The sequence below is a fragment of the Globicephala melas genome, chromosome 11, assembly GCF_963455315.2.
Source record: "Globicephala melas chromosome 11, mGloMel1.2, whole genome shotgun sequence".
NCBI classification, from domain to species: Eukaryota; Metazoa; Chordata; class Mammalia; order Artiodactyla; family Delphinidae; genus Globicephala; species Globicephala melas.
Window position 1 is genome coordinate 62,604,356 of NC_083324.2, and position 16,448 is coordinate 62,620,803.

The following is a 16,448-nucleotide window of genomic DNA, read 5'->3' on the forward strand; positions in this document are numbered from 1 at the left end:
AAATGCCCATCGACAGACAAATGGATAAGGAAGATGTGGTACATATATACAATGGAATATTACTCAGCCATAAAAAGGAACGAAATTGGGTCATTTGTAGAGACGTGGATGGATCTAGAGACTGTCACACAGAGTGAAGTAAGTCAGAAAGAGAAAAACAAATATCATATATTAACGCATACATGTGGAACCTAGAAAAATGGTACAGATGAGCAGGTTTGCAGGGCTAAAATAGAGTCACAGATGTAGAGAACAAACATATGAACACCAAGGGGGGAAACTGATGGTGGGGGGTGGTGATGGTGGGATGAATTGGGAGATTGGGGTTGACATATATACACTAATATGTATAAAATAGATAACTAGTAAGAACCTGCTGTATAAAAAATAAATGAAATAAAATTAAAATTTTTTTAAAAGAGAAAGAAAGGGAAATATCCCCAATTAAATGAGGAAGTCAAAAAGGGAACTAGGAGGAATGGATTGATCACTTTTTCACATAAAATATTAATTATTCTAAAGCAGAGTTGCTGTGCCAAAGGCTGATTTGAGTCCTTTATCAATCTCTCAGCCCCCTGTAGAATGTGATTTAGACATTGACCCTATTACATTGTTAGTTACATGCCCTACAAAGGTACCTTCAAGAACCTCCATTCCACATGGAGGGTCTTGTAGAATGTGATTTGGACATTGACCTTATTACATTGTTATTTACATGCTCTACAAAGGTACCTTCAAGACCCCCCATTCCACAAGGATTGCCCCCGATAAGCCACTTTCTCTATGTGTATCCTGGAGGTCCCACTAAACTCAGTGACAGTATATGGAGACAATCCTGAAAAACTTGGGTGACCATCGCTGACCAGCACAGAGCTGGCTCACAATAGGGCCCCAGTTAAAATGTTACAAATACAACTGGATCAAACCTTTAAAGCACGAAATTAAAACAATCCTCCTAAGGAAGGAAATCTGAGTTTCAAAAGAGGAACTTCATATTGAGTATCTAACCAGCAACTGATGATGATATTCACAGATGAATCTGATTGGTTCTCCAAAACTGAGACGACCCAATCCAGGAACAAAGAAATGAGTTCCTTGGTTGGTAATGTTTGAGATGTGGGTTGGAGGAGGGTCCTAGTCCTCACTGAGATTTGTCTGCTCCTCTGCACCCTGTCTTCTTCTCTTTTTCTGCATGGTGTGCCTTTGGTTCCCCGCAGGCTCCTGGACAGTAATACTGACAGTGATACTGATGGTGCTGAGCCCGCTCCTGGCTTGGGCTGGAGAGGTAAGCGCACACCTTTGATGGTGAGCTATTTTGGGGTGTGGGGGAAGGGAGGGAGTTAGCTTTGTCTGGGTCCAGGCCATGTCACTTAAAACACCGACATCTTCTTCAGTGACTACTTACCTTTATCACATGGATCCTCAATTCCTTCCACAAACAAAAGGAGCCTGGATACTTGCCCTCTTTATAAGACCAGCATAAGGTGCCTTCGTATATATACATATAGGCTATTTCTTGTCAACTCTCTTCTAATAAAACCTCTCCAGCCTTATATCCCATTCCCTCGAGGTTTTGAGAGGATTTAGAAATGCTTTCAAAAATGATCTAAAATGATTATTAATGATTTCAAAACAATTCCCATCCGTGGTTCCCTTTATTCTGTTGAGTTATGCCAGAAAATGGGAATAATCCTCTGAAAATTTTATGGGGACTCAAAAGGAATTAGAAAGATCTCTCCTAGAAGATCCTGTGTTATGTCCATGGGATCTGTGATGCGGCTACCTCTCACTAATACGTGAGGATGTATCAAGAGACCTCACCATTGTCTCCTTTTCTTTTCTTTTTTTTAAGTTGAAGTATAGTTGATTTACAATATCAAGTTAGTTTCAGGTATACAGCACAGCACTTCAGTTATATATATATATTATATATTATACATATATATATTCTTTTACAGATTTTTTTCCCTTATAGGTTATTACAAAATATTGAGTAGAGTTCCCTGTGCTGTACAGTAAGTCCTTGTTGGTTATCTATTGTCTCCTTTTCTTTCTCCCTAAACCCCACTGTTCATAAGGCCTGTATGCCTGTACTGGAGGTACTCTGACAAAAGCTGGGGTTAGTTTTCTCCCTATTTCTCCTGCGTAAAGCACTCTGGACCTGAAGCAGGGATCCTTAGTACTAAGAATGACCCTGTAGTTAAGGAGCATCTAAGGGGCATTCTGTGATGCCTTAAAAAACTCATAAGAACTGAAAACCTGACACAGGTTAATTCTTATTAGTGCTTATTCTATTTTGAACCTTTCTATCCTATCAGTTTCTCCTATATCTCCTCTTTCTGTGGCCTGAACCCACAAGAAGAGATTCAACTAGTATAGAATAAATTATGAAATTATATTTTTATAAACTCCAAATAGTCAAATATCAGCAATTTCATATGGTTCAAACCATACACCCTGAGCAGGATACAGAGCATGTGAAGGCTGTTTCCATCCCATAGGGCTGAAAGCCAGTAAGGAAATCAAGGGAACTCATTGACCTCTTGGAGTCTTGGGCCCAAATTTCATAGGTTCATTCATCATGCCATCTATTTTCCATAATTAGCCGTCTTCGGTTACCTCTCCTTCCAGTTTTTCCCTATTCTTTCCCCTACTATGTCATCACTGTTACTAAAAATCCCCGGTTTGCACAAACCCTCAGCAACTATAACAGACGCATTGGATGAAATGAAACTTCATGAAATGTTCCCTATCTCTTAAAAATCACCTTTTCCTTACCTGTGAATGTTTCTTCCAAGTAGTAAGAGGAGAAAGAGGAAGTTAGTCTGGATTTCTCACAGGAAAGTAGAAGAGACATAAGGTGTCATGATTACAAAAGTGTGTTGGAACTGGAGCCCCTTCTTGCTTTACCAGGAGCCCCACAAAGATCAATTCCCAAAACTATGGCTTTATTCATTTAGATGACAAATACTTCTTTGAGCAACTATTATATACTGGGCTCTGTCCTAGGCACAGAGGATTCTATTTGAATAACAGAAAAAAAAGTCCCCTATGATCATGGAAGTTACCTAATGACAAGAGAGAAAGACAACAACCCAATAACTATTGAACCAAGAAGAACATTTCAAACAGCAATAAATGCTCTGAAAAAAAATATAAGGGTTAAGGGACTGAGAAAATTGTATTCACCTGACTTCAGTGCAAGTGTCTACAGGGGTCTTCCTGTGACATTCAATTGAGACATAAATGATGAGAATAAGCCAGACATGGGAAGGATCTAAGGGACAAATGCTCCAGGGAGAGGAACCAGGGGAAAGGTCAAAGTGTGGGAAGATGTTTGCTGTGTTTAAGGGATGGAAAGAAGGTTAGAGGAGCTGAAGCAGAGAAAGCAAGTTGGGGAGTGGAATAAGATGAGGTTAGAGAGAAAGTCAGGAGTCAAATCATGTTAGGCCCTGATGGCCATAGTGAGAAATTTGACTTTTATTTACAGAGCTGTGTGAAGCTACTAAGGGGTTACAAGGAGAGTCCATTTATATTTATTTTAAAAACTAATTCTAGCTACCACATGGAGATTGGATTGCAGGGGTTCCAAGTGAAGTTACAGAGACCAGTTAGGGGACAGTAGAAGGGTTCTCCAGGGAAGATGTGCCTGTGACTTCATTTAGTGTAGTAGCGATGAAGTGAACAGATTTGGGATAGATTGTTGAGTGACTTGTTAATGAATTAAATGGTGGGAGTTGGAAGATAGAAAATCAAAAGCTTATCCCTCAGGATTTTGTCTTGCATGATAACTAGGTGGATGGTGGCGCTGTTTATTGAGATAGGGAGGACTATGGACCAGTACATCTCCTTAGACTGGATCCAAAAGTCACCTAATTAATATAAAAGACTCATTTATTGATTTTACCCCTTAGGAAATTTCCAGGGTTTTAGGAGACCTGTGGCAGAAACGGGGATGAAGAACAAATACATGTTTCTTATCATAAATCACAATATCACAGTGACTAATTGCCAAGGCAAAGAAATCAGTCAACTTTGGTTGGACTGAACAAATTTATTTTATTGGAAAAAACAGCTCTTCACTGGGACCGGCTTCCCAAAAAACATATTTCATGTAGGACCAAGATTTTCAACAGAAATAATATTGGCAAATTTTTCTATGTCACTCTCAGCTGCTCCATACTTGAGAGTGGTTTCTCCAGGACAGTTTTTTCATATGATTTACACCCATGGTTCTCACCCAACGACAGCTCAGCACTCTTTCTCCCCGTTCCTTCACCCGCCGCAGAACATTGGCTCCAGATAGCGCCATTTTTAGTTGTCACACAGGGGGTTTCTTTTGACAACTAGTGGGTAGAGGCCAGGAAAGCTGATAGACAGGCTACTATGCACAGAACAGCTCCCTCTCCCCAGCCACAAAGAACCACCTGGTCCAAAATGTCTATAGTGCTGAGGTTGAAAACACCGCTTTATATACACTATGCTGCTTCTAGAAATTCTAGACTTACACTTTCTACACACATTCACCTTCCAGTTCAACTCTTCATGGTTTTATTTAGCTTGTTTCATTACCCCCAAAACTAGACAGTTGAACAAATTCATTACTTTCTTGTTGAATCCATTCAATCAAAGCAAGTTCAAGATCTTCATTTTTATTTTTTGCCTTACGCCATGTTTTTCAAAATGTCACGAGTTCTTGGTCATCACATCTCTATTTGATTTCAACAACTTGTCTTTTTAAGTCATAAATAGTGGTGGCTGTTACAATATTTTTCAGTAAAATGCCTCAAATTTCTGCAGCAATGCTACTTTCCACACTATTGATGATATCAGAAACTTCCATTTATTCTTCTTACCTTTAACCACAGGGTTATTCTTTAACTCTTTTTGACATTTTCACAGTTCAACTAAATCTAAAGACAAAAATATTTTCATTTTTGAAAGAAACAAAAACATTCATTTGAAAACATACATGCAACCCAATGTTCACTGCAGCATTATTTACAAATATCCAAGATGCAGAAGCAACCTAAGTGTCCATCAACAAATGAATGGGTAAAGATGTGGTTTGTGTATATATACACACACACACACACACACACACACACACACACACACACACACAGTGGACTATTACTCAGCCATAAAAAAGAATGAAATTCTGCCATTTGCAACAATGTGGATGGACCTACAGAGTATTATGGTTAGTGGAATAAGTCAGACAGAGAAAGTCAAATACTCTGTGTTATCACTTATAAGTGGAATCTAAAAAATAAAACAAATGTATATGACAAAACAGAAACAGACTCACAAAGAGTGAACTAGTGGCTACAAGTGTGGAAATGGAAGGGGAGAGGGGCAAGATAAAGGTATGGGATTAAGAGATACAAACTACTGTGAATAAAATAAATAAGCAACAAGATATACTGTACAACACAGGGAAATATAACCATTATTTTGTAATAACTTTAAATGGAGTATAACTTTTAACAATATTGAATCATTATGTTGTACACTTGGAACTAACATAATGTTAATGATACTGTAATTTAATACCAAAAAATCAAAAATATGTGCATTCATATGATATATATGTGTATATTTATGTCTATATGTATCTTTACACACAGTGAAGCTACAGAACCATATGTAACCAATAAGAGCTCTGAGACACATTTGACCCCTTCCCTCAGCAGGTCAGATTTGCCAAATGAATTTTAGCAGCAAATTTTTAGAAAATCTGATTTTCTGAGCTATCCAGATTTGGAAATGCAGAAAAGGAATTGTGGACCTGTATTGGGGTTATGGTTTTAATCTCCTAAAACTCTTCAATAGTTCTCATTACGTTTAGCATAAAGTCAAAATCCTAATGTCACCTACAAGGAATTTAAGTGCCTGGTTCCATGTGATTTTTCCAGTCTAATCTTTTCCCCTCCTTCCTCTCACTCTCTGTGCTTCAGTGAACTTTCTAGAGGAAGTTCATCAATTCTTTCAGCTTTTCCACACAGTATTACCATTACCTAAAATGTGTCTCTTTTTCCCCTAAACACACACACACACACACACACTTCCTCTAGCTCACATCCACGTAACCTTTTATGTTACCACTTAAAGTGGTCTTCAGAGACCACTTCTCTGGCACCCTAACCTAATTTAGGTCATCCTATCATTCTCTGCTATAGAACGCCACACTTTTATCCTGACTTTTCTCACTTCTGTATAAATTCTTTCATGTTTGGCTTTTGTCCATCACTTTCACTAAATTTTAAGCTCCACAAGTAGAGGGGAGACGGCTGTGTTCCCTTCCTTGGAGTCCCAAGGGACAGCGAAATTTGGACACAAGCACAGCCCTAACCAAGTACTTACAGAATGAAGGAGGCTCCTAAGAGGAGATGGTGATGGGGCAAATCCCAGTCCAGTTCACACTTGGAGATGTCCAGGCGAGCATGGAAGCCAAGTGGAGCCCGAATGGCTCAGGAGCAGAGGGGTCTCTTCCGCCCAGCACGTCCTTCCTCCACCGCTGGCAGGTGGAAGATGAACCCGTGGGGTGCCGGTAGAGCCTCCGAGGGAGTCCTAGCGCCCCCCGCCTGCGCTCGGGCGCCTGTCATCGGTGGGCGTCACCGCCAGTCTCTTCCCATGCGCGCGGGTGACAACATCATTTCTGTCCCCACAGCACTTTTCATGGTGCAGGTAAAGTCCGAGTGTCATTTCTCCAACAGCACGCGCGGCAGGTGCACTTCCTGGACAGGTACCTCTATAACCGGGAGGAGCTGATGCGCTTCGACAGCCACGTGGGGGAGGACCCGGCGGTGAGCGAGCTGGGGCGGCCGGCCGCGGAGCTCTGGAACCGCCAGAAGGATGCCCTGCAGCGGGCGCGGGCCGCCGTGCACACCTTCTGCAGGATCAACTACAAGTTCTTGGAGAGAAGCAGCGTGCGGCGGCGAGGTCGTGGGGGGGCGGGGGGCGGTGACAGAGACAGAGAGACACAGAGACAGAGGGACCGAGTCCAGGGTGAGTGTGTAGGATTGTGGACAAGTGCAAGTTACGAGGGTACACGTGAGAGCCTTCTGTGGGAAGACTAAAGTGAGATTTTGTCGACGTGTGCTGGTGAGAGGGGAGAGAGTGTATGTATGGTGGGGGGAGTGGGCCTGGGGTCTGAGAGGACCGGGAGGGAGGGGGGTATGGGGAGAGGGATGCAGGAGCGAGGGCTCCAGGCAGCCTCAGCTGCCGCCCTGGGAGAGTCTGGGGGAGGGGAGACGAAGGAAAAGGCTGACTGGGGTGGGTGGTCAGAGATGCGGGAAGGAACCTCCAGGTGTCTCTGCTTGGGGGAGGGTAGGGGAGGAGAGGTGAGGAATGTAAGAGGTTTAGGAGAACGTGAGAGGAGCCCCAGTCTGCTCTGGTCACACACCCTCTTACTCCTGAAACCCCTGAAATAAATGTGCCGGCGTGGCGTCTGTGTGCAGGCGCGTTTCTTTGAGAATGAAATTTGTGAGGGAGACTAATCTCTAGGGGTGCAACGGAGAAGAACCTTCCACTCACCTCCGACCTTTCTGAGGCTACTTTTAGGTCTAAATTTCCAACTACTCTTTTGTTTTCTTAGTGTGTATATTTTTACATATTTGAAATTATTGTGAAGCTAGCTTTTCAGATATAATTTTGTTACTTAATAATACCATACTGATGTTACTATTTTTATAATGCTAATAGTACTTAGGTAGTTGTGTTTTCCCTTTGTTGGCTGTAAGCAATTTACCTCACATTCCCCATTGTTAGATTTTATTTTCCATATTGCCACTTAGTTAGAAATTTATATCTTATTATTTTTAACTTACATTTCTTTTATTTCTAAAATTCTTCTTTTTTTCCCCCCCAATTTTAATGACTGCCCAAAGCATTATCTATTAATCTGTTGCCACTAGGGTCCTAGTGTTTTTCTCAGTAATTTTATGGGTTGTCTATGCAGTAAGATTATTAACACTTTGCTGATACTTGATTCAACATTTTCTCCAGTTTGTGGTTTCTATTAGATTCTGTTCAATATTTTCCATGTTGAGAATTTAACGTTTTTTACTTACTGAAATAGAAACTGAAAAATTGTGACTAATGATTTACCATCGATCTTAAATCTGCTATTTTGTGGTACTGTACAAATGTGTCCCCCATTTCTCCTTTCTTTTTTTTTTAAAATTAATTAATTTATTTATTTATTTTATTTTGACTGTGCTGGGTCTAGTTGCCACACGACGGCTTCTCTAGTTGTGGCACGCAGGCTTAGTTGCGGTATGTGGGATCTTAGTTCCCCAACCAGGGATCAAACCCAGGCCCTGAGCATTGGGAGGGCGGAGTCTTAACCGCTGGACCTCCAAGGAAGTCCCTCTCCTTTCTTTTAAAATAATTGTATTTATTGAGGGCCTGAGAGTGCTAGAGGCTGTCTCAGACGTGAAGAGTCCCAGACCCTGCCCTGATCTCAAATGTCAGTTTAGAAGGAGAGAGAATTCTAAAATGATAACAACTGAAAAACTAGATGTGGCTTTTTTGGGGGAAAAAAAAAAAAAAGAGCAAGAGAGAGAGAGAGATCCATCAGCTGAGTATAAAACAATAAAAAACTTTTTAAATGATTAACTTTCCTTGTTCCTTTTCCTCTGCAGGACTCATGCTTTCCTTGAGACACAACTCATAGAGTTAGAGAATGACCTCTGTCTATTTCTGCTTCTCAGGGGAAGAACCATTTCTGTGCTGTTCTAAGATGTGAGTCCATTGAGGCAGTGTAACCAGGATTTCACACTCTACATCTCTATCTACCCCACTACTGTTCCCTAATTTACCCTTAAGCTGTGAATCACACTTTCTTTCACAGTAAAAACATTCAATAAGTAACTGACATATACTGAAGGCTAAGTTCTGGCCATTTCTTTTTTTTCTTTTTTGGTCCTCCCTGTGCGGCTTGTGGGACTTTACTTCCCTGACCAGGGACTGAACCTGGGCCTTCAGCAGTGAAAGTGCAGAGTCCTAACCACTGGACTGCCAGGGAATTCCCCCAACCATTTCCTTACATAGTTTAAGTCCATTAACTCTTTTTTTTAATATGATGATCAATATTTTTTTATTGAAGTATAGTTGATTTACAATGTTGTGTTAATCTCTGCTGTACAGCAAAGTGATTCAGTTATACATATATACATCCTTTTTAAAATATTCTTTTCCATTATGGTTTATCATAGGATATTGAATATAGTTCTCTGGGCTATACAGTAGGACCTTGTTGTTTATCCATTCCATATACAGTATAATAGCTTACATCTGCTAACCCCAGCCTCCCACTCCATCCCTCCCCCAGCCCCGCCCTCCTTGGCAACCACAAGTCTGTTCTCTATGTTCGTGAGTCTGTTTCTCTTTTGTAGATAAGTTCATTTGTGTCATATTTTAGATTTCACATATAAGTGATATCATACGGTATTTGTCTTTCTCTTTCTGACTTACTTCACTTAGTATGATCATCTCTAGGTCCATCCATGTTGCTGCAAATGGCATTACTTCGTTCTTTTTTATGGCTGAGTAGTATTCCATTGTATATATGACTCATTTAACTTGAAGAGGTAAATTCATATCATTATCCTCCTTTAGAGGAGAGAAAACTGAGGCACAGAGGGATTTAAAAACTCTCCCAGGATTAACCAGTTAGAAGTAAAGCCTGGATTTGAACATAGGCAGCCTAGTTACAGAAGTCACCCTTTTATTGAATGCACCCTGTGTCTTGCAAAATTTGTAAACACTTCAACAATAGGTAACTGTTTCAAATTATGAAAAGAAACCCCACAATTTTGCTCAACATCTCTCAACTCTAATAGGCCCTGTTATAGGGGTTAAATTCAAGACCCATGACACTGACTTCTCCTAAGCCACATGGCAGTCTGGTCTGCCCAAGGCTACATCTGGTCAGGAGACTTACTGTCTCCCTCACTATTCCCTCTACATTTTCTCTCCTACTGGAGCCTACAGTGACTGTGTATCCTGCAAAGACCCAGCCCCTGTGGCACCACAGCCTCCTGGTCTGCTCTGTGAATGGTTTCTATCCAGGCCACACTGAAGTCAGGTGCTTCCAGAATGGCCAGGAAGAGGAGGCGGGGGGTGGTCTCCACAGGCCTGATCCCTAATGGAGACTGGACCTTCCAGACCATGGTGATGCTTGAAATAGTTCCTCAGAGTGGAGAGGTCTACACCTGCCACGTGGAGCACCCCAGCTGGACGAGCCCTGTCACAGTGGAATGGAGTGAGAAGCTTTCTGACCTCGAAAATTCCTTACCCATCAGGGAGGAGACTTGCTTACCCCCGAGTGTCAGGTTTCTCCTCTCCCCACAGCGTATGTGCATTTTCTCCATGTTCTTCTCTCCTTCAGCTTAGGTTATTGGGGCTGCCCTGTGATATCCTGTGATAGAAATCCCCTGATTGTTTACAGACATCCCGTGATGGTTTCTACAAATACCTATACTCCCTGGGGAGGCAGTTCTGCCTGACAAGCAGAATAGAGGATGTCCCTGTTTTGAGCCTCCCATGACATCACAGGTCGTGGTCACCCCTTGGCCCTGGGCACCAGTCCCCTGCGTCGGGCTGGGCTCGTGCTTCTGACACTCCTGCTCTGAGTTGTTATTGTGACTGAGAAGGGGCACATCCTCTACAGGGATGTTCCTGTCCTGAGGGGAGTTCAATCTCAACCAGTCCCAGGCTCCTCGTCCATCAGATGTTGAAGACGTGTGGCCTTATGTCAGGGCTGTGATATTTAAGCGATTCACTGCCTGAACCTTGTAGCCATTCCTTTTCTAGGAATGGCCAATTATTCTAGTTCTTTCATATCAGGCTTCTCCCCCCAGTCAAAGCTCTCAGAGTCTCAGAGAAGTTGGATTCAGGGTAAAAATCACCCAAACTAGCTTCTTTTCTCAGGGACACGGTATGAACCTTCACGAGGCAAGATGCTGAGTAGAATCCGGGCCTGTGTTATGGGTCTGCTCCTCCTTGGGGTGGGGCTGCTCTCAATCAGGAATTAAAATGGTAAGGAAGCTGTTAGCAGCTGAGATGCCCCGCAGGTTTCTTGGAGGAAGAAATATGGCTTTGCTCAGTGAGTTCTCTGAATATCAATGACCCTATCCTACAGGGTCATCATACAGGGTCATCGATATTCAGAGAACACATCAAGCAACATTTACCTAGTCAATCTCATATTTCCTGGAAATCCAGAAATCAACAGTCCGCGGTTATTTATGAGTGAAATATAAGAGGTGATGGCCTGTACAGATAAGAGAAGGGTTATCATGCATGGAGATCTCAGATGGAGATCCTGGGGCAAATGCAGGAAGAGACGCTAAGCCTGATGAAATGATGCTGGATTTGCGTGACGGAAGCTTCCTAGGTCACGTGCTCTCAGGGTCTGCTCTCCTCTCCACCCTGGCATCAGGTGATATGGATGGTGATGTAGAGAAATCTCAGGTGAGAGGAGGGAGTCAGGGGCTGGGGACATTGTATCCGGGAATGTCCTCCGTATCTTTTAAGTATACATCCTCCCTTCCCTTTCCTAGGATACTCTGGACTTCAGCCAACAGGTAATGCCCCTTCAGCCTCTTTTAGAGATGGATTTGGTCTCCTAGAAATGGTGGTGGAGATGACAAGACAGGAGACAGACAAAATGAGAAAGACTTTGAATTCTGATTAGGTGGTTTGCAATAAAGCTTTGCACCAGCTAGTAAGAGAACAGACTTGTGTTTGCCAAGGGGGAGGAGGTGGGGGAGGGATGGATTGGGAGTTTGGGGTTAGCAGATGCAAACTATTACATACAGGATGGATAAACAACAAGGTCCTAATATAGTGCAGGGAACTATATCTAATCTCCTGTGATGAACCATAATGGAAAAGAATATAAAAAAGAATGTCTATATGTGTATAACTGAGTCCCTTTGCTGTACAGCAGAGATTGGCACAGCACTGTAAATCAACTCTACTTCAATAAAAAAAAATTTTAAAAACAAAGAAGAACCTTCTGTCCCAGCTTCTTCACAGCACGAAAAGTTTTCCTGCTTAGCACTCATTCTTCACAACAAGAGTACTTTCTCAGGATCTGGTTTGCTCAGGATCTGGTTGAATGACCCTGCAGGAAATGTCCTGGATGGCTTCCTCAGCCCCTAACCTGGACCTGGAAGTTCCCAGTGTTGATTCCAGTACCTTATTTCATTCTTTCCTGATCCTCTTTGCTTTCTACCCTTGCTGCCTCCTTTGGCCCTCATTTCCTTATATTTATTTTCTGAAATACACAGGGAGTGAATCTTCTGCTTCATACAGCATCAAGGACAAGAAATAGAAGGAAAAGAGAAAGGGAGAGTTGCATCACAAAACAAAGATCGTTTTCATTTACATTCCGGAATTTTGGACACATGTGATCTGGAAGGTTTCCTTGCTTCCTTCCCCGTTTTATCTCGGGGGTTTTCTGCATTCTGTATTTAGGCGTGTTGCCCTGAGCTAGGAGAAAGCCCTTACTGAACCCACTTCCTGGTCTCCTACATCTTTGCATTCTCAAAGACAAACACACAAGTCCCTTCACACCATGGGATACAGAAAGGGGACAACAAATACAAGACATGCAGGTAACTTGTAAGTATATGATGCCTTCAATCACATTCTTTTGTCTCTTTTCCCTGATTTTTTAAAAAGAAAATATCTAAACCTGGGTACTTCTAGAACTTTCCTTTTATTATTAAGGGTAGACTTCAACACCTCAATTTTTTTTTCTATCTCTTGAATAAAAATCAGTGGCATGCTGACTCTGACTTGGGATGTGCTCTTTTCAGAAAGCTATCAGGACAAAGCCACTGTAGTGGAAAAGATGTATTTCTGAGGCCCCCCACCAGATAGTGTGACAAACTGTCTGTCATGAGAGAATCTTGTGTGGACCTTACCTTAGCAGAAAACAGAAAATGCTGGGAAACAAAAGGGAACGCATGAATACACTGATATAAACGATGAAGTACCCTGCAGCTAGAAAAAAATGAGAAGCTCTCTGTACCCTGCTATGGAATAATCTCCAAAATATATTTGGAGCAAGGTACAGGAGAGTATGTGTAGTATACAACATTTTGCTTAATAAATTAGAGGAGGAGAATAAGACTATCTAGCTATACCCATTCTATTCCATTATATTCTACTCACATGTGTATATAGAAACAATGGAAGGTTTGTAAAAGTGGTTGCCTAAATGACAATGAGAAAATATGTTGTAACGGACAGATTTGAAAGCTTGACTTGTCTGAATATCTTATTTAATCATTTTAAATTGAAGAACATTCAAATATTTTATGTAATCAAAATTTTATTTTTTTATATCACTAAACACTAAATATAGTGTGCACCAGTAAATTAATTAATTGATTAATTTATTCGGCAAACACATATTAAAAACCCCTTTTATATTAGGTACAACTTTATTTTTTTTTCTTATTAGTCATCCATTTTATACACATCAGTGTATACATGTCAATCTCAATTGCCCAATTCATCACACCCCCACCCCCACCCCCCACCGCTTTCCCCCCTTGGTGTCCATATGTCTTTTCTCTACATCTGTGTCTCAATTTCTGCTCTGCAAACCAGTTCATCTGTACCATTTTCTAGGTTCCATATATATGCATTAATATACGATATTTGTTTTTCTCTTTCTGACTTACTTCATTCTGTATGATAGTCTCTAGATCCATCCATATCTCTACAAATGACCCAATTTCATTCCTTTTCATGGCTGACTAATATTCCATTGTATATATGTACCACATCTTCTTTATCCATTCATTTGTTGATGGGCGTTTAGGTTGCTCCCATGACCTGGCTATTGTAAATAGTACTGCAATGAACATTGGGGTGCATGTTTCTTTTTGAATTATGGTTTCCTCTGGGTATATGCCCAGTAGTGGGATTGCTGGGTCATATGGTAATTCTATTTTTAGTTCTTTAAGGAACCTCCATACTGTTCTCCATAGTGGCTGTATCAATTTACATTCCCACCAACAGTGCAAGAGGGATCCCTTTTCTCCACACCCTCTCCAGCGTTTGTTGTTTGTAGATTTTCTGATGATGCCCATTCTAACTGGTGTGGGGTGATACCACATTGTAGTTTTGATTTGCATTTCTCTAATAATTAGTGATGTTGAGCAGCTTTTCATGTGCTTCTTGGCCATCTGTATGTCATCTTTGGAGAAATGTCTATTTAGGTCTTCTGCCCATTTTTGGATTGGCTTGTTTTTTTTTTTTTAATATTGAACTGCATGATCTGTTTATATATTTTGGAGATTAATCCTTTGTCCAATGATTCATTTACAAATATTTTCTCCCATTCTGAGGGTTGTCTTTTCATCTTGTTTATGGTTTCCTTTGCTGTGCAAAAGCTTTCAAGTTTCATTAGGTCCACTTGTTTATTTTTGTTTTTATTTCCATTACTCTAAGAAGTGGATCAAAAAATATGTTGCTGTGATTTATGTCAAAGAGTATTCTTCCTATGTTTTCCTCTAAGAGTTTTATAGTGCCTGGTCTTACATTTAGGTCTTTAATCCATTTTGAGTTTATTTTTGTGTATGGTGTTAGGGAGTGTTCTAATTTCATTCTTTTACATGTAGCAGTCCAGTTTTCCCAGCACCACTTATTGAAGAGGCTGTCTTTTCTCCATTGTATATCCTTGCCTCCTTTGTCATAGATTAGTTGACCATAGGTGCATGGGTTTACCTCTGGGTTTTCTATCTTGTTCCATTGATCTTTGTTTCTGTTTTTGTGCCAGTACCATATTGTCTTGATTACTGTAGCTTTGTAGTATAGTCTGAAATCAGGGAGTCTGAGTCCTCCAGCTCCGTTTTTTTCCCTCAAGACTGCTTTGGCTCTTTGGGGTCTTTTGTCTCCATACAAATTTTAAGATTTTTTGTTCTAGTTCTGTAAAAAATGCCATTGGTAATTTGAAAGAGATTGCATTGAATCTGTAGATTGCTTTGGGTAGTATAGCCATTTTCACAATATTGATTCTTCCAATCCAAGAACATGGTATATCTCTCCATCTGTTGGCATCATCTTTAATTTCTTTCATCAGTGTCTTATAATTTTCTGCATGCAGGTCTTTTGTCTCCCTATGTAGGTTTATTCCTAGGTATTTTATTCTTTTTGTTGCAATGGTCAATGGGATTGGTAAATGGTAAATTTAATCCAAAAGATTAAAAAGGAGTTACATAAACTGAAAACAGACGATAAGAATGGAAACAAACTTGACAAAAAGTATGTGATTAGAAACAAGCTAGAAAAGTAAATCAAAGAAATATTCTACCCTTGTATAAAACATTGTGCAACTATTAAATCATTATATAATTCTAAATTCCATAGACTTTGGGAATATAAGTAAATTATTATACTAGAAGTAATTATAAGTAATATAGATTATATAAAGTTGTTGGACAAGTCTCAGAGAAAGAAATTGGTTGAGAAAATAGAGGATTCTGCTATTTTGTTCCATTTGAAGAGTCAGTGTCAAATAGAAAGAAATCCTAAATGTAAGTGATTGATTTAGAAGTTTATTTCAAAGTAATAATCATTTGAGCACAATTCCTCCAGTGTCAGAGACTATTATTCTATTTTTAAGCAAATTCAGTCTATTTTTTGAACATCTTAGTTGCATTGTATATTATTTACACTAAATAAGTCCTCATGCTATAGGAATTTAATAAGGAGATAGTCATGTCTGCAATAGACATACAGTTGAGATAAGTTTTATTTGATCCCAAAGTTGCAGCTTTACTCTTGCTTTGTTATCTGAGATGAAGAAATGATTCCTCTCATTTTATTTGAAACCTGGTGTGAAATTATAAGGTTGAATTAAAATGTATGGCATGACTATTTCAATGAAGACACTTTCTGCTGCTAGTAGTAGAGAAAACCCAATCAATTTGGCTTTGATTTTTTTTTTACTTATTTTATATAGCAGATGTGCCCCAGGTAGGGCACCTCCAGAGCTGATCAATGTAGCTGTCCAATAGCTAAATATATCCATCACCTCCAAAAATTTCCCTGTGTTCCCCACCTTTATTGTCATAAGAATCCTTTCCATGAGACTTATCATCTTAACAAATTTTTAATTACACAAGAGGCAACTTAATTTTTCCCAGAGTGTGATATTAGGTTTCATAAAATGAAATCTATATTTGGTCTTTTTCCCCATTCCTGGCACAGTTCTCCTAAAACGCTTGGAATTTCCAAAGTGATGAGAGCCACAAAGGTGTCTCGTTATATTAATGAGGTGACAGTTGGACCCCACTTAGGGGTGGGGGCTGGTTGTGGGGAGAACCAACCCTGTGATCAGACCCACTCCCTGACCTCTGGGAAAGAGAAAGTACTTGGAGGTTGAAACAACAGCCAATGGCAACTCAGGGGACCCCAGA

At 40.5% G+C, this 16,448-nt stretch overlaps 1 pseudogene; it reads left to right on the top strand.

The window, feature by feature from the left end:
* The first annotated feature begins 1,192 nt into the window (after positions 1-1,192).
* LOC115844151 (DLA class II histocompatibility antigen, DR-1 beta chain-like) lies at positions 1,193-11,042 on the top strand (annotated as a pseudogene).
* The last annotated feature ends 5,406 nt before the right edge of the window (positions 11,043-16,448 follow it).